At 41.6% G+C, this 19577-nt stretch overlaps 1 protein-coding gene across 1 annotated transcript in view; it reads left to right on the top strand.

The window, feature by feature from the left end:
- Positions 1-368: 368 nt before the first annotated feature.
- SYTL3 (synaptotagmin like 3) overlaps positions 369-19577 on the top strand; it is a 201592-nt gene continuing 182383 nt past the window's right edge. The window contains exon 1 of the mRNA XM_053710653.1: positions 369-382. The gene's annotated coding sequence lies outside the window, so the exon portion shown is untranslated. The remainder of the gene's footprint in view (positions 383-19577) is intronic.

The raw sequence follows: 19577 nt of genomic DNA, 5'->3' as shown, positions 1-19577 counted from the left end.
ATCTATCTATTTATTATCTGTCTATATAAATATGTATTTATCAATCTGTCTGTGTCTATCTTAATGCCTCTGTTTGGTGGTGGGTGCTGGATGACTTTGTTAATGCTTATACTTGGCTGATAAAACACATCCAAGTTGGTACAGATCATCATCATCCTTACACTAGAAGTGCTGAGAAAAAAAGGAAAGAGTTCTATTCACGATAGGGTTTTTCAGAGCATGCTGTGGCTGCATTGCTAATACAGATAATAATGTCCCCCCAGGGTCCCACTGACTGACAGAGCAGGAAGGAAAGGCTATGACGTCGTTATTTCCACAGCTAGAAAAAAAGTTGACTCCTGGTGCTGAATAGCTGAGTTTTCTCATCGCTGGAACTGTGAAGGTAGGCAGCCTTTATTGCTTTAATTCAATGGTGTATTTATTAGTATGGAAGATATTGATTAATGGACAGGTTTGTCATAGCAGATTGTAGACGTCAATGAGCTATGTTTGAAAATACTTGTAAATCATAACATACTGTTATATCTCATATACAGGACACTGTTGTAGTTATTTAATTCTACGTTTGTTAAATGCATACATTGTATTAAATGTATATTCCCTTTTCCATCTCTCACTGTAAGAAACAAGAGAAAAGTTTAAACTTTTCATATATAAAAACATTTCTATTGTAAAAATATAAAAACCAATTCCATTTGTTAGAAAATTAAAAAGATGAAGATATATGTATTTTTTATGTTGTTTATTTACATATATATTTGTCTATAGATATGCTATACCAAAGCTTTATACTTATTTTGATGCTGAATGTGACAGATATGTTTATAATATTTTCAAACCATTTTTCTCTTTGAAATGTTGTAAAATGTATTTTATGTAGGCTGCCAAATGCATTTCAAAGCACTTAGGGCTATTTTATAATTGAGCTAAACAAATGGAGCTACTATCTAAAATGACTTTTGACAGCAGAAGTTTGATAAAGGCACTGTTTCTGTGGTGGTATTACAAATAACACTGAATTATGGTGATATCGCATTATTAGTGTATGTTCTCTTAGTTGCTACTGCTTCTGCTGCAAGATGTCAGATGTTTTAGAATAAAAAGTTGCACTTCAGTATGCTGATTAGAAACAGTACAGTCACTACAGCAGAACTTGATTCCCCCACAGTATATTTAACCCACTTCCCCCAAAACACAATAGTCCCTTCCCTACACAACATACACCCTTCATCACTTTTAACAACTGCAACTACTTTTCTCTTCAAAGTTATATATATATATTCATTCTAATTTATATTTAATTTTGCTATAAATACAAAATTCCTGTATGAGAATAATTGGACTTACTGCAATTCAAATTTAGATAGACAACAATACAGCAGCAGTGGTATGACTGTAACAGGGTTTTACATTGTACAAATGCCTTTAGCACCTTTTATTGGTACTAATAATTGTCATTAAAGTGCTTTCTGCCAACGTCATAATAGAGCAACAATATCACTTACAAAAGCTGCTATAATTTAGCCTTTAAAGGGACATTCAACACTCGACATAACATAAATCTACATTAAAAAATTAAAACTCAAGATCCGCCTGCAACCTTCCCCCTTTCTATTACTTCCTTCCTTCACTGCTGAATCGTTTAGTCTATCTTCTATATTTGGGTGTTAATATGGCTCCCTAACTCCCCCCACCGTGACGTATGGAGCTTCTTTTTCAAACGAGCAGCCAATGATGTTCTATTCCTCGGACTGAAATTGAAAGCGCGTTCACGGACCTTTGCGCATGCGTGTTAACCTAGGAACCATAAAGTTAGAAAATGAAGACATGAACAGATCTTGTAGTGATTACGATTGCGCTCTGTTTGTAAGAAATGCGCATGCGCGATGACGTTGTAAGAGCGTCATCAGAAAATAACATGAACGTGTATGAAGGGATGAGTGCTGGGGAAGAAGCGTGAAGGGGAGGAGTTAGGCGGCCATATTTACAGAATACTGCAAGGTATAACAATCAGGATTACTTGGACATGGGATATGTAAACAAGGCTGGGATGCGGTGCAGGCGGATTTTGGATTCGGTTTAAAATACATGAGATAAGGTTATAGCGGGTGTTGAATGTCCCTTTAATCAAAGAATGCTAACAAACTGAATGTGTTCTGCCCATTTGTTTGTATTTTGTTGTTGTTGTCTACAATATATGAAATCCATATTGGCTCTCTGCTTCAATCTAGTGTAGGTGAAAAATCTCTCATCTATTTACTTAGTAAAAATCCCCAGGAAACTTAATAGAAGCTAGAAAGGTTGGAGAAAAACTGATGGCCTGTGATGAAAGCCATGTTATTTGGGAACCTTAATTCCACAAGGGTGATTTTGTTATGCAAATGCAAAGATGGGTTTGTGTATATTATAATTTGATAGTCAGGTTTAATGACACTGGGTAAAATATGATTCTCATGAGGTTTTTCAATCTCATATACATTCTCACACCTGGGAACATGAGAGATGTACTTCACACATTCACTTTTACAGTGGTACTAAAAAAACTGTTTTATAAAACTGTTTTATAAACATTTCAATTGCCTTATGGTTCCCGGAGAAATTAATTGAAAAGGAAAGTTTTAATTGGAGATGTATATTTTTCAAGTGTAAATTAAAGTTTTAAAATATTTTGTACCTTACCTTTGAAGAAATTTCTTTTCTTCCTCTAATACTTATTTATCGCACACCCGCAAACGGGCAAATTTGTGTGTTATGGCATGAGAACGAGGCTCCCATTGGAGTGTAATGCTTCCTAGCAATGCGAACACGAGCTCGCGTTCATATTGCTGTAAATTTGTAATACTAGCACACATTAGCGTTATTACTCAGTGAAGCGAGAATATCACTTTCACAAAAGCGATACTTAGCACTCCACTTGTAATCGGGCCCATATTGTTTAAATGCAAACAAATGGTTTACATTACATGAACAAATCAGTTTCTCTTTACATGATGTGCATTATTACACAGCTCTACTCAATTTGTTTACCACTCTGAAATATATGAAAAAATAGAAGGCACCTCCTAGTTCAGAACAGCTATTGATTAAATATCTCTAGATACATTGAAAAAAACTGTTATACTCACAAATGGAGCAGCACTTTGGTGTGCTGTTAGACGCAGGCTGGGAAATCACATTATCCCAGCTCACTGACTCCTGGTATTGGGTTTACTTCTCCAGACAATAGGGGACTGTATTTCGCTTGGGTACCAATCCAGCGTTAATAACATTTATTAAAAACAAACTGCATCAAAATAATAAGAGGGAGTATGATACAGCCCTCAAATATCCTAGCAGAACCGCAATGAGTTTCTCAGCTGCTTGAGTTGTTTCATCAGGTGTATGCTACTAATTAATAACACATTCATAATATCCTACTATGTAGCCAATCACAATTCCGAAACAATCACACACCCATTCAAGGGTTATTAGCCAATCCTTCAACGTATCCTGCTAATGATCTGGATATGCTAACTCATATATCTGCAAATGACCATATACATACATAAATAATGTCCCATATAGGAGTGAATCACACAAATGCCCCAAACTATTGTCCAAGGTTATTTTTTTATTTGAAGGGACATAATACTCATATGCTAAATCACTTGAAAGTAATGCAGCATAACTGTTAAAATCTGACAAGAAAATATCACCTGAACATCTCTATGTAAAAAGGGAAGATATTTTACCTCAGAATTTACTCAGGTCACCAGAGTAAGTGCTACGTAAACAGTTATACTTCAGCTGCTGTCCAGGTGCAGGTAAAAAAAGAAAAAAGAAAGAAGAAATGAATATCAGCCAATCAGCATCAGCAGTGCTGAGGTCATGAACTGTGATGTCATGAGATTTCATAGTAAACTTACTTAAACTGAATAGAAAAATAACATGAGTGTGCATGAGGCACGCTCCCTTGCAGGTCCCGGGACAGGCATACTGATTTGCTGCTTAAAGTCCTTAACAATGGGGTGTGAATACTTAGGACATTTTGAGGTAAAATATATTTCTTTTTTACATAGAGATGTTCAGGTGATATTTTCTAGTCAGCTTTTTACAGCTATGCTGCATCACTTTCAAGTGTTTCAACATTTGGGTATCATGTCCCTTTAAGATTTATATTGTTGCATTGTATATGTTAGGGGTGCACCCTTTTAAAATGTACCCCCTGTGTTGCCTTTTTAAATATGCTTTCACTTTCTTAATGGATAAATAATAAAGATATCCACCTTGGTGGGCTAGAGTATAATTTCTGGTGACTCTAGGATTAATAATTAGAAAAACATGATAAGACAATTATTTAACAAATTGGAACGAGCATCGGCATTGGTGGGATCTTGATTTTTTTTAAAAATATTATGAAAAGAATAAAATTCATAGAGGGCTACTCATCTTTAAAAATGGTTCTTTTAAAAATAATCCAGTACTTTTAGAAAAGTGGTATGAAATATTGGATAAATGTTCATTCTGGCTAATAGAGCTTTTTATTGACCATAACAAAAACTAGTAAATGAAGTTGGGGTTGAGATTGACAAGGTACAAAATGAATTGGAACAATAAAATAATAATCATGTAGAGTACCATAGTTTGAATGAACATACTGTTAAAATAACTAATGAATGTCAAGATGAGTTAAAGGGACACTAAACCCAATTTTTTTCTTTTATGGTTCAGATAGAGCATGCAATTTTAAGCAACTTTCTCATTTCTATTCGTTGTAAGCAACGAATAGAAGTGACCGATATAAACAACCCACTACAAACAGATATAGGTTATTAAGAGAGAGGCGAGTATAGTAGGGATGTGAATAGAATCTACCTCACAGGTTTTTTTTTAGGGAAGACAAATGTCAATCTGGCCCTTTTATGTAGAAAAGGACCACAAAATTGAAACATTACAAGGAATCAAGGTCTTAATGAAACTGGAGGAAAATTCCACAACAAAGAGAAACTGGAGAAATTGAAACAAGGTATTTTAAATCTCTCTACCCATGAACTAACAGATGAGGAAATTAGAGTTCCTTGTAAATGGTTATCCTTCTGTACCTCCAACTCCCATAACATGTTCAGACTATTTGTGGACCTTGATAGGTTTACCAGAAAAGTTTCCCTTCAGAGATATTTTGCTGTTAAAAAACCTAAACAGAAAGGAATAGATGGTTCTTCTATTTTAACTGATAATATGGAGGAAAGAAGGAATAAAATAGTGATTCATAGTGATCCTGGAGTACTGACTGAAAGTATATGTGAGGACTATATTCACACAGATTTGAGTTTGTCTTCAAATTTGTCCCACCCTAGTTATGCACCAGGAGGATAAAGGTGTGGGAATAGTCCTCCAGGATTAAAATGATTATATAAAAGAGGCAGATAAAATTCTTATAGATATGGAATACCATCGACCTCTACAGAATTGTTACTAATGTTACCAAAAATTCTCTAAAGCATAGTGTATCCAGACATCACGCTTTACATCATAAAGGTTCTGGTTGTAGATTTTTTATAACCCCTTTGGAAAGAATACAAATTATAAGCTAGATTACGAGTAGAGTACATGCATTTTTTCATGCATCGGGTTGTGCTCATATTACAAGGTTAAAGTAAAAAGTCAAGTGAAACCAGACGCACGCTTATATTTTATTGTGACTGCGTTAACCTTTTCTTCCCATAGAGGTCAATAGAGAGTACAAATACCTATACTCACGCACTAACCCAACATAAATTAGTAATAGTTCACATTCCAATGTTTTACACATACAGAATAATGTTCTTTTTCTTTTTAAATACATATTTCTATATATATATATCTGTATATACATATATATCTATTCCTATAGATATATAGGTATTTTACATGAACATTATCAGATATATATATATAAATATATATTTAATAATGAAAAGCAAAAACATTTACATGTGAAGAACATAGGAATGTAATAATAATAATAATAATAAATAGAAAAATCACAATAATGTGGTTAAAACAGATAATAATATAAACTAAAAATAAAAAATGCAACAAAAACCACACACAAATAGTGATAAGAATACAGACCAATATGTAGGAATATATCTGTCATGAGATGCAGGACATATGCAGGACACAGCAATGATGGTACAACTCTATTTTATTACAGAGCATAGCAATACACATCTAGACAGGTTGATTGTACTAAACTAACTGCGACACAGACACCGGACCTAAGCCCCGCCCACAAACTAGTAACATCACATCCTGCTCTCATCACATCTTCCCCTTTTTCAAAGGCAAAGCATACATTTGCATATAACACATAACAAGGTACACCAACAGGGTATACAACAACATTTTTGTTTTTGAACATTATAAAAACAAACAGATTAGAAAACATGAACAGATAAATTACATCCTGACTTGGACATCGGGGTAGACTACCCTAGTCCACAGTGACCATGGGATTATTCTGCCCATACTTCCGGTCACTGTTCTAGCTAAAGTCAGTCCCTATATCGGGCCGGAAGTTTCACCACTCTTCTGCTTGATGTAACTTTGCATGAACTGTCCTCTGATACAGAAGATGGTGAACAAGAGTCCGCTGGAGGGAAAGATATATCCCCGTTGTGGTCTTGCTGAGGGGAAGGGACCTCTCTTAGAACAGGGGATCCCACCGGCGGTGGTACTGAGGCATCCAGTTCCAGACTCTCAGGTACAGACTGAAGATGTCTTTGGTTACGGCGTGTAACCGTCCCTCCCTCCGTAAGGACTGTATAAGACCTTGGTTCTGGAGAGCGGCCAACTACCGTAGCAGGCATCTTCCATTTCTTCTCATCGTCCAGTTTAATTCTGACACTTTGGCCCGCTTTCAGTTCCTCTAAGGGCCTGACAGAATGTCTCCTGTCGTAGAAGAAATGATAACCCTTTTTGGCCTCTTCATCCCTCCTAAGGACTTCGTCCCGAGGAACAGGGCCAGGCGGCTTGAAGACACCCACTGAGGGTAAAGCGGTGCGAATCTGGCGTCCTAGCATCAGCTGTGCCGGGCTAAACCCGGTGGCTTGAATGGGCGTCGCCCTGTATGACAAGAGGGCTAGGTACGGCTCAGATTGTTTTAGAATGAATTTTGTTGTTTGAACTGCCCTTTCAGCCATTCCGTTGGCCTGCGGATAATGTGGACTTGACGTGGAATGTACAAAATCATATTCCCTGCTGAAAGCACTGAACTCTGTAGAAGCGAACTGCATACCATTATCACTCACCAGCTCCATTGGAATGCCCCAGCGGGCGAACAAGCTCTTCAGGCGAATGATAACGGCCTGACTTGTGATATCATTCAGGGGTGCAATTTCCAAATACCTGGAATAGTAGTCGATCACAACAAGAAACTTTTTCCCGTGCAGTTCGCACAAATCAGCAGCTATTTTCTGCCACGGCCCCGCAGGCAGCGGAGTAGACATTAAGGGCTCCCTTCTCTGAGTAGGCCGGCGTTCCCGGCAAAAGGCACATTTAGACACATGATTTGCAATGTCGGAGCTGATCCCAGGCCACCACACAGCTGTAGCTGCCCTTTCTCTGCACTTTGTAATGCCTAAGTGGCCATCGTGAATCCTGTTCAACATCTCTTTCCTCATGCTGACAGGAATTACAATGCGGTCTTGGAACAGCACCAACCCCTCCAGCTCCGTGAGCTGTGACCTCTCTGGCTGGTAAGCATTTAAAGACATCCAGGCTGCCCGGCTCTCTGGCCAGCCTTCTTTTATGTACCGTATAACTTCTTGCAGATCTGTGTCCAAATATGTCTCTTTCTTTATCTCTTCCAGTTTCCTTGAAGAAATGGACTTAGAGGCCAGAACTGAATCAACATACACTTTCACATCCGATTCTGTGGAGGATTCTTCAGCAGCAGCCAGCGGGAGCCTGGATAGTGTATCTGCCACAACCAGCTGTTTCCCTGGCACATGCACTGCCTGAACATTGAACCTGAGCAGTCTCATTAAAAGTCTCTGGCATCTCAAGGGTGTTTTGTCAATGTCATAAGAATTGATTAGAGGGACTAGCGGTTTGTGGTCAGTTTCCAGACTAAATTTCTCCAAACCCACTAGATAACGCTGAAAGCGTTCACAGGCCCAAACTGCAGCCAGGCACTCTTTCTCAATTTGAGCGTATTTTGACTCCGCAGCCGTCAGTGTGCGGGAACAGTAGGCGATGGGCTGTAGTTTGTTGTCATTCAGCTGCAGGAGTGCAGCCCCCAACCCATAACTGCTTGCATCAGCACTAACCACAGTCTTTTTTGAAGGGTCGTAGAACCCCAGCACTGGGGCAGACCCCAGCAGGGACTTGGCATGCAGAAAAGCTTTTTCTTGTGAAGGTCCCCAGACCCAGGCAACGTCTTTCTTAAGCAACTCTGTGACAGGGTGTAAAACTGTTGATAAATCTGGAAGAAACTTGCCCACATAATTTACAAGGCCCAATATCTGTCTCAGCTCATGTACATCAGAAGGGCTCTTCATCTGTTCAATAGCACAAATTTTCTCGGGGTCTTGCTTGATGCCATCCCCGTTGATGATATGCCCAAAGTAGCATAATTCAGTTTTCCTTAAATGACACTTTTCTTTATTCAGCTTCAGCCCAGACTCTTTGATAGCCTGTAGCACACAACTTAAACGCTGATCATGCTCCTCCGCTGTAGACCCATACACTAGAATGTCGTCCATGACGACCGCTGTGCCCACGTGGTCACTCAGGAGAGAACTCATTTCCCTTTGAAAAATTTCAGGAGCGGAGGATATCCCAAAGGGGAGTCTGCAGAAGCAGAACCGACCTACCGGTGTGATAAAGGTAGTCAGTTTGCGGCACTTTGGATCCAGGGGGATCTGCCAAAAGCCGCTAGAAGCGTCTAATGTGGAAAAGAACTTCGCCCCAGCCAACTTTGGAGCTATATCTTCCAATGTCGGCAGCACAAATCTCTCTCTCTTCACTGCTTCATTCAACCTTTTCAGGTCCACACAGATGCGCACCTTTCCATTTTTCTTTGCAACTGGAACAATGGGGGCACACCAATCAGTCGCTTCAACAACCTCTTCAATAACCCCCATAGACTTCATGCGCATAAGCTCTTTCTCCACTTGAGGCATGAGCGGGAACGGAATTCTACGAGGGGTAGAAATACAGTATGGGACTGCGTCACATTTAAGTGCTATACAGACAGGTTTGCAGTTCAGTAGGCCCAACTCGCCAAACATATCTTCGGAAATCTCATTCACTCTGGCCACGAGGCCCAAGTCACAGGCTGCTTTTCTGCTCAATAAACTGTTAACACACTGGCCTCGGATCACATGCACCCACATGGTGAACTTCCTCTGCTTGTACTCACAACTGGCAAGAAATTTCCCCACACAATCAATGCGGCCACCAGGACTATGGACATTTGTAGTAACCTTCGCCAGCTGGGGCTGTCGAGGCAGTTTCATAAATTCGGCAAAAGACATTACAGTGATATCTGCTCCTGTGTCAATCTTAAAATCAACTTTGGCTCCCATTACAGTAAAAGTAACTTTCCAATCTTCCTCTGAGCTTGTCCGTTCCACAACAGACCCCACAAAAGACACTTCCTGACCCTCCTGGTCACTGTCCACCTGCATCTCCTTAATGTATTCAGTTTTACACACCACTTCAAAATGGCCTATTCTGTTACATTTTCTGCATCTTTTATCTCTGGCCGGGCATCTACCGGGCTCTGATCATGAGCCCGGTAGCACCGTGTGCATCGGCCATGTTGCGCCCATCCACTTCTAGGCCTTTCCAGTACTTTAGATCTACCGCTCACACTGTGCCTTTCACTAGTAGTTTTCCTAGACTGTTGCACTTCATCCACAATACTCTCAGACCTCAGATCAGCACTTTGCTTTTTCACCAGTTCACTCTGGCGGGCCATCCTAATAGCCCCTTCTAATGTTAAATCAGGCTCTAACTGCAGCTTCAGGGAGACTTCAGCATCTGCAATTCCAATAACTATTCTGTCTCTGATTTGCTCTTCTTTAGCAACACCAAACTCACAGAATTCAGCTAATTCATACAGGCTGCGCACAAATGACTCCACAGATTCTCCCACATGCTGATTACGTTTGTGAAAACAAGCTCTCTCATGAATCACATTTCTTTTGGGCACAAAGTGGGCACTGAGTTTATCCATAACTATATCAAAGTTAACTTCTTCCCCTTCTTGGAAAGTAAAAGCATTGAACACTGGCTCCACATCTTTCCCCATAGAGTATAAAAGAGAATTAACTTGTACTTCACCACTCTCCTTGTTCAGTTTGGATGCAATCCTGAAGCGCTGAAACCGCTGACGCCATGTGGGCCAAGCTGCAGGCTGAGAAAAGTCAAAAGGCTCAGGTGGGGTAAACTTTGACATTGCAATCGATCATGAACAGAAGCGCAGTCCAGAACTTCTGACACCATGTCATGAGATGCAGGACATATGCAGGACACAGCAATGATGGTACAACTCTATTTTATTACAGAGCATAGCAATACAAATCTAGACAGGTTGATTGTACTAAACTAACTGCGACACAGACACCGGACCTAAGCCCTGCCCACAAACTAGTGACATCACATCCTGCTCTCATCACAATATCCAAAGTGAAAAGAGTCTTTAATGCAAACAGTCCTACAAATACAAAAAGTTTAAACAATGTTCATCAAACGGAAGAGAAAGAAACACATCATAATGTAATACAGGTGGCCCTCGTTTTACAACGGTTCAATTTACACCGTTTCAGAATAACAACCTTTTTTTCCAGTCATGTGACTGCTATTGAAAAGCATTGAGAAGCAGTTCATTTATTAAAATAACCAGTAGGTGGAGCTGTCCGCTTGTGTTGCAGCAAAGCCAAGCAAGCTGAAATGAATCAGTTTAACCAGACCTGAGCTATCAAGCAGATTTCAAAGGAACAAGATCTTCCTGTCTATAACTCAGTCCAGATTGGAATGCATAGAAAGAACTGTTTGCAGAAAAATGCAAGTGAAGTCTGTGTTGTGTGATTATTTTATTAGGTTTATAATGCTGTTCAGCAAATGTTTTTGTTCATTTAACTTAGTTTAATTATATATTCTGTGTTGTGTGATATTTTATTAGGGTTTATAATGCTGTTTAGCAGTTTAAAAGTCTGCATTTCAAAGCTTTTAAAATAATGGTATTAGGTGTTACTTATGACAATTTTGAGAGGGGCCTGGAACCTATCTCCCTCACTTCCCATTGACTTACATTATAAACTGGGTTTCAATTTACAACGATTTCGATTTACAACCATTCCTTCTGGAACCTAATCCCGGCGTAAACTGAGGGCTACCTGTACTGTGGTAAATCTTCACTCCCCAGATGGGAAGGGCAGACCCAGAATACTACATTAGGAACAGCTCAACAGCGCAAGACAAGTTAGCTCTATTGTGCAGACGGGATACAGGGACAATGACAAATGCTTAAAGCAAATGTACAATTTATTAAAAACAAAAGCCAAGAGTTCTTGTAGCTCACTACGGATAACAGGTACATAGCATACAAAGATACTATGCGTGTCTCCTTGAAAAAGCTAACAGCAGTTGGTGAAACAATCGTCGAGTCATCAAGCATTGTTCAAATTGGTAACGAAGGAGGGGTACTTGTCCAGTACAGAAAGACTACAGATACGTGTGGAGCTTCATACGGTCTGTAACAACTGATTATCACACACAAACATTAGATAAACTTCTCTAAAGGATCCATGTGGTTATCCCGGGCCAAATGATTTAAACACATAGATAAAGTCTTGCTTGGTAATTGCAAGCATTAGTAAATGTGCATCTGTTGTGGGTTATAATACAGTGATTGGATGGTATGGTAAGGGGTTAAATTATGTATTGGGTTATTCAGAAGGAACCAACCAGTGAGGATAGCTGTGACAGAGGAACAATACTAATGCTTTGGGGGAGAATGGGCCTGATTTGCAGTGAAAGAGGGAAAGATTAAGGTATAGAAACTTTCAGTATAGAAAGGGACACCATGACAAAACCGCTATTTCAAATACCAATATAAAGGTAAATAGTAATTTTTAAACAATTAATACATTCTAGCAAGTAAAATTGATATTGGAAACAAATGGTAGAAGAAGCAGAATGGAGATAATGTAAGTCAGTGTGAGAAGATAAAAGAGGAAATTTAGAGATAGCAGTGAGAAAAGGAAGATAATATACAGTATTTGATAGGAAATAAGAGAAGGGAGAAGCAAACAATGAAACACAGATATAAGAGAAACAGAAATTTATACTAAAAGTTAGAATGATGGGTGGCTGAAAGAGTTAATGATTAGAAGAGAAAACATATATGGAATACATGAGGGACAATACACAAATAAATTACAGGGCAATTAAAGGAGGTTCAAGGAGTCAAGAGAGGAGGACAACAAAAATTCTATAAGAAGTTTATATTAATTCACATCTAGCAGAGAACCTGTCCTCCTGCAATCACCACTTGTGGCCAGGTTGTTATGAACTGCAAAATTGCTCTGGTTGTTCAGTCTGGCTCCTGCTCTCTGCAGCCAATTGTGTGAGAGCAGGGCCTGTCAATCACCCTTACAAGTGAGGGTTTGAGGTGATTTATCTCTGCCACCTAGGATAAGAAGCAGAGACTGAGGGCCTATTTATTATTTGCGAGCGGACATGATCCGATATTGCGGATCATGTACGCTGCACATTGATAAATCCGACAGAATACTCTCGGCATTTATATTGCGACCAGCATGTTCTGGTGAACTGCTGGGGTGCCAAGGCCGCCCCCTGCACATTCGCAGGGGGGTGTCAATCAACCCGATCGTATTCGATCGGGTTGATTCTGTCCGCGGCATCAGAGCAGGCGGACAGGTTATGGAGCAGCTGTGGCCGTGAAGGCTCGCCGGAAACACAGGGCATCAAGTGTTTGTGTTACAGATTTACTCTTGCAAACCTGAACTGCAAGTTCTCAGAAGCTGCAAATGCCACTTGATACATTTTTCAAGCACTACAATAAATCACATTAAAGTGCCATAAAACAGGTTGAGATCTGTGCATATCCTAAAAGGGCTAATTAAGTAAAAATAGTTTGCATAAGAAAATTGTATAAAAATTGCTGGCAAGTATTTAAAAAAATAAATAAAAAAGAATCAAAATTAGTTACATAACCTGCTGTTTGGGAGAAGTCTAATCCACCCCACCCCCCTATCAGTGTTTAGCATCAGAAACAAAGACTTTGTATTTCACAGCTACTTATTTGCTTCTAGGCATACTCCATTATTAATGAGTGTTAAAGTCTGCATTCTACCAAAAGCAAAGGTGGATATACTGTAGAAGCAGCCATAGAAGGAATTGTGTGGGGGGAGTTAGAGAGCTGTATAATTTGTAAACTTAAAAGAAAGGGTTAATGGTGAGGCACTGCAGTATAAATTTGCAGGGTAAAGTAATTAAAGTACATATTATATTTGTCTCTATTCAACTTGTTTTATGTCCCTTTAACTTGCAGTGTATAACTGCAAGTTTTGGCCAGGGGACACATTTTGACAGTGTCACTCGTATAGTGATGATAATGAACATATATACAGTAATAACACAGCCCTCTCGACTATATCATATTGTAAGGAATCTATACAGTAATGGGACATGCTGCACTGTATAATGAATGCAGAGTACCTTCCACACTGATAACATATATGCTGTAGAACAGAACAGTGCCTATACACTGATGGTGAGTACTGTTTAATTACATTTTTTGAAGGATTGTCAGATCTCCTATGAGCGCCCATCATCCTCAGTAATACCCATTAGGCTGTAGGTGGAAGTAAGTCCCGCTGCCGTCAATAGTTTCACCAACTTTTATTAAGCTAGCAGGGGCTGTGCAGTGTGATATTTCAGCCAGATGATTCCAGATGTTCTTGCTGACCTGGACTCTCTGCCTCCCTATGTTTCAGGAGAGCCCCCTTACCTTCTAGCCATTAAGCCACTACATATGGCCCCACTACTATGAAGCCCAAATTAGGTAGCTAAAAAATAAATTTACACCAAGGGTCCTATTTATCAAGCTCTGTATGGAGCTTGATCCACCGTGTTTCGCCAGAAACACAAGTTATGAAGCAGCTGTCTAAAGACCGCTACTCCATAATCTGTCCGCCTGCTCTGAGGCGGCGGACAGACATCGCCGAAAATCAACCCGATCCAAGACGATGGGGTTGATTGACACCCCCTGCTAGCGGCCGATTGAACACGAATCTCCAGGGGGCGGTATTGCACCAGCAGTTCAGATGCGCAGCGGACATGATCCGCAATATTAGATCATGTCCTCTCGCATCATGATAAATAGGCCCCCAAATGTGCGCCCCCGCTAAAGGGGCGCAGTTAGGCAGTCGCCTAGTCTGCCTCTATTGTAGCACCAGCCTTTATTGCAGGTGAATTGTAGGTGATCTGAAATCTTTCATTAACTATGCATTATGAAGGGCCAAACCCAGTGAGTATCTCCTGCAAGAAGAGCTGAGCTAGCCCTGCACAATGCATAGTTAATGCTACATACAATGCACCTGTAATTTTCCTATTTTAGGAGAATTGTACACAGCATTAACTATGCAATGTGCAGGGCTAATTCAGCTCTTCTTGCAGGCGATACGCACTGGGTTTGACCCTTAATAATGCATAGTTAATGGTAGGAATTTAAATGTTTCAATTCACCTGCCATTCACCTCTTAATGAGTAGACCCCTAAATATTTGCCTCTTCAAGTATGAGAAAAGGACCCCACAATGAAAACCAAATTCACCATGATATTGCATGGAGAGGTCTCAGGAAACATCTCTCACCTTGGTAAATTTATAGAACAAATCATTATAACCATTAAGTTAGCTTCATTTTAGGCAAAAGTAAGGTAGGGTGTGTAAAGAATATTATTTTAATATAACATTTTGTTGCTGGTTTTGTGTGCAAGTCTTTGTACCCACCAGTAGTTATTAATAGTTTATGTTTTGTTTTTCTTTAGAAAAGGAAAACAATTATGAATATGGTTTAATCTCTTGGAACCAAATCATCCAAATGTAATATAAATTGCACACAATATTCAAAATGCTGTTAGATGCACAAAGTTTCATTACTTTTTGCTAAAATACAGAGATACTTTGCAAAATGCTGTTTTTCAGGAAATTAAGTTTATGCTGTGGTTTACATTGCCCTACTTTCAAGTTAATTTATCACCGTCAACATCTTTAATACATAAGTAATTAATATGCAATATCCTCCTGGCTTGCTGTAATATAACATAACAGTCATAGAACTGACTGAACCATAATAATAACTTATAACATAAATAAACACAAGACCCAGGGTGTGGGAAAAGATCTGTGGGTCACGTTTATTATGAAACATGAGAACCGGCTGAAAGCAACAAAGCAAACCTACACCATGTGGCGGCAATCTAGCTAGGAGAGTAAGCAACCGCCTGCTAGGAAGATAGATGAATGCCGACACAAACGGAGCTTAGCTGCACGCAGAAGGGCTTAGGGAGTTCTTGGCAATGTTAAATGGGGGAGGGACCCCAGGCGCGCATCTGCGGACATCACCCTCCCCTGGGGCAGCCGTCACTCTACCTCTGATGACAAACTGGGGTGCAGGCCAACCGCCCAACCAGGGTGTAAATTAAAAACTCCATACCAGTAGGACCAGGTGTGACTAGGTGCATGTGCATCCTATTACCTGGGGAGTAAAAACTACCGTCCTTGGACTTAAGGAAACAAGCCGTGTAGCTCTCATCCGGCCTCAGACCACAGCTGAACTTCATAGTGATGCCCAACCTAACGATTGCCACATTACCAGATTCAAGGGAGGGAGGGAGGGAAGCTGTGAAGATGAGCTGGAAAGAGGGTCTGGGGCCTGTAACCTGACTTCTAATAGGTAAGCCAAATACCCACCCACACTAATGCAACATTGTTGCCTTTTCACAGCTAGCACACTCCTAAGGGCCTTAATTCTTATGTTTGTTACAGGTTATTCTGCCCTCCACTGTCTTAAGTAATTACATGCCCAATCCTCCTGTCTTGCTGTAATATAATATAACAGTCATAGAACTGACTGAATTATAACACTAACTTATAACTTATAAATAAATACAAGACATAGAGTGTGGGAAAAGACGCGTGGGTCACGTTTATTATGAAACATGAGAAACGGCTGAAAGCAACAAAGCAAACCTACACCAGATGGCAACAATCTAGCTAGGAGAATAAGCAACCCCCTGCAAGGAAGATGGGCCATGCCCGTGAATGCTAACACAAGAGGAGCTTAGCTGCACACAGAAGGGCTTAGTGAGTTATCGGCAACATCAAATGGGGGAGGGACCCCAGGCGCGCCTGTGGACACCACCCTCCCCCTGGGGCAGCCATCACTCTACCTCTGATGGCAAACCAGGGCGTGGACCAACCGCCACAAGAGAAAGCCAAACAGGCACAGCTCTTGCCGCCACCCTCATAGATGTAACAAAATAGCATGCCTCAAATAAGATAGGAACAGGTCAATGTCCCTCTCAGTGAGGTGCACCCCGTCCCTCCTGTAGAAGCTCCTCTCAGCCACTGTGATGTTACCATGTTAAACAACAAAACCTATCTGGGACAAGAACATTCTCACTTCCCTATTTAGCTTTTTACAGACCTGAAAGGCCGCCCTGTGGGACTGCATATGGCGCCACTCTATCCTAGGGATGATGTTGGACCATCCTATCCTAGCATTGGGGTCCAAGTATTAAAGGTGCGCAGGCCTGATTGAATCACCGTACTGAGCTGTTTACACCCATACCCATATCATTCCCCCTGGCGTGAATGATCATAACGTGAGGTTTCTCCCTCCGATGCATAGCTCCCTGCAGTAACTAAGGAAGACCTCATCAAGTCAACCACCTGTGGCCCAGCCATCTAACAGCAACCCTGGAGGAATGGAATCCTAACTTTCGTCCATATGGTCTCGCAATCACTCTCAGTTCTGCCCAATGGATGTAGGAGTGACCCATAATCCACATTCTCAGTGGACCCTCTCTTGGTCCTGCAAAAAAACAACAGTTAGCAAGGGAACATCGCTAGGCAAAACAAAACACTTATTCAGTCAATGGCCTAACGTACAACAGGTATCTTTGCGACCTTCACCTCCCCAATGATCTAATATGGTCCGCAGATGAACCCAACCCTGCAGCGGTGGTAGCTGCTCCAACCCTAAATTAATGAGGAGCAATGACCCTAGGGTCAAGGCCTACTCTAGCAGCTGCCCAGTTCAGGACTTTCTGGAACTGAAATCTAGTCAACGTGGAACTATTAGCGTGGACTAGAAATTGTACGGGACCCTCTGGACGCATGTCCATATAAGTCCCAATTAGTCTAACTGGGCAACAAGCGGAGCGAGTTTGGGTAGGTAATGAGATCCAAGTACCTCTACCTTCCTGGTCGGTCTTCGATCTGGGCAGGAAATCGAGTCCTGTACATGAGAGGCCAAGAGGCCTCCGGGCTTGTTCCTCGAAGGGGAGACTACTTTACTCACCCTGAGTGCCCCGGGAAAAGCCAGTCCAAAGGCGGCTGTGAACAGGGTAGCCTCGTAAGCAGAGGAACACATGTCAGGCAAAGCTTGACAAAGGCTCACCAGGCGATCAATAGTAACGGTTCCCTAATGTCCCTCGTTCTTGGCACCATACGTCCCCAACCCCTCAGTACCTGTCTCACCAAGAAGGTCCTGGAAGAGTCGACGAGACCATATAGTTTACAGAAGAAGGAAAGGGTGGACAGTCGGGAACTGACCACCCCCTTAGACACACCATTACCTCGTAGCTCAGCGATCCAGTCAAGGAGACCCCATTGGTCGCCATCACAGGACAGCCATCCCTTGGCGTCACAGAATGCGATCCATTCCGACCAGTGTCTTACAGAGGTGTTCCAGGTAGAGGGAGCCAACGAAGATCAGATCATCATTATTAAGGGTTCCCTTCCAGCACCACCTGCCATAAGTAATCAGGACAAGGACAACCGTGAAGATCTGTTTTGGGGGCTAAACTATAGAAGGCTTCCCACTGAAAACGGAAGAGCGCATCAGCAATCTTATTCTGCACTCCAGGGACATGTCGTGCACGGAACACAATGTTCAGGTGCAGACACGTCAGCACTAACAGCTTCAGGTACCTTACTACCACCGGAGACCCTGACATAAGTTTGTTGATTGCAAAGACAACACTCATGTTGTCTGTTCAAAAAACTACCACTCGATCGCAAAGCTGACCATCCCATATCTCGAGGGCCACTATGATGGGGAAAAGTTCCAATAGACAGAGGTTTTTTACTAGCCTCCTGTCAATCCGCGAATGAGGCCACAGGCCGGCACTCCATTGCCCGCACAGGTAAGCACCGTACCCGTGAGACCATGCTGCGACGGTGAACAATTGAATTGCGTATTGGAAGAAACTTCCCTCCTCCACATGCAGATCCCGTTGAAGTGACTCAGGAATTGTTCCCACACCTCCAGGTCATCCACCATCTCAGGAGTCACACGAAACCTATGTGTTTGAGACCGAGCCCCGCACAATTGGTGTTCGAGCTGCCGGAGGAAGATCCTCCCCATGGGAATGACTCAACCAGCAAAATTTAAAAGACCCAGAAGGGTTTGCAGGTTCTTTATGGACCTGTAAGGTTCCGACTTCATAGACCTGACTGCCCCCAGCATGCGGTCAATTTTGTCCTCAGGTAAACGGCATTGCATCACCTTAGAGTCAATTTTGATGCCGAGGAAACTAAGGCAGGCACAATGAACTTGCGTCTTGTCCTCTGCCAGGGGAACGCCCAACCTACCCATCATGAGTCTGGTGACCTTCATCAAGAAGGTGCATTCAACAGGAAGTCATCCAGGTAGTCCGCCAGACTGTCAAAGCCAGAAACCACAGCAATAATCCAGTGCAGGAAACTACTGAAAGCCTCGAATCAGGAACAAGAAACAGAGCAACCCATGGGCAGGCACCTGTCTACGAAGTACTCACCCTCAAACCAACACCCCATAAGGTGAAAGGATGAGGGATGGAAGGGGAGGAGCCAAGAGGTGGATTCCATGTCCAGCTTCGCCAGTAGTGCCCCTTTACCAGCCCTTCTGACTAGAGAAAGAGCATCGTCAAAGGACTGGTATTGTCCTGAACTAAGTTCGGTGGAGATAGCATCATTCACGGACCGCCAATTTGTAAAAGAAAGGTGTTGAATTAGCCTGAATTTTCCGGGTTCCTTCTAGGAACAACCCCCAAGGGAGAGATAACTGTCCCCGGAATCGGTATCTCCCTAAAGGGGCTTGCCATACGGTCCAATGCGATCTCCTTGTCCAATTTTTCCCTTACAACGCTTGGGAATTGATATGATGATTTTAGGTTCCTGCGGAACGCAAACCTTAGAACTGATGGGATAACAAAGCCCCATTGGAGGCCTGCGCCGAGTAAATCGCCGGCCTCCCTATCTGGGTAAAGTATCAGTCATTTTTCAATTGCGGCTACCCTCAACGTTGTGCTCG

This window comes from Bombina bombina, chromosome 4 (genome assembly GCF_027579735.1).
Source record: "Bombina bombina isolate aBomBom1 chromosome 4, aBomBom1.pri, whole genome shotgun sequence".
NCBI classification, from domain to species: domain Eukaryota; kingdom Metazoa; phylum Chordata; class Amphibia; order Anura; family Bombinatoridae; genus Bombina; species Bombina bombina.
The sequence above is the reverse complement of the archived record's forward strand: the minus strand, read 5'-3'. Positions and strand labels throughout refer to the sequence as shown.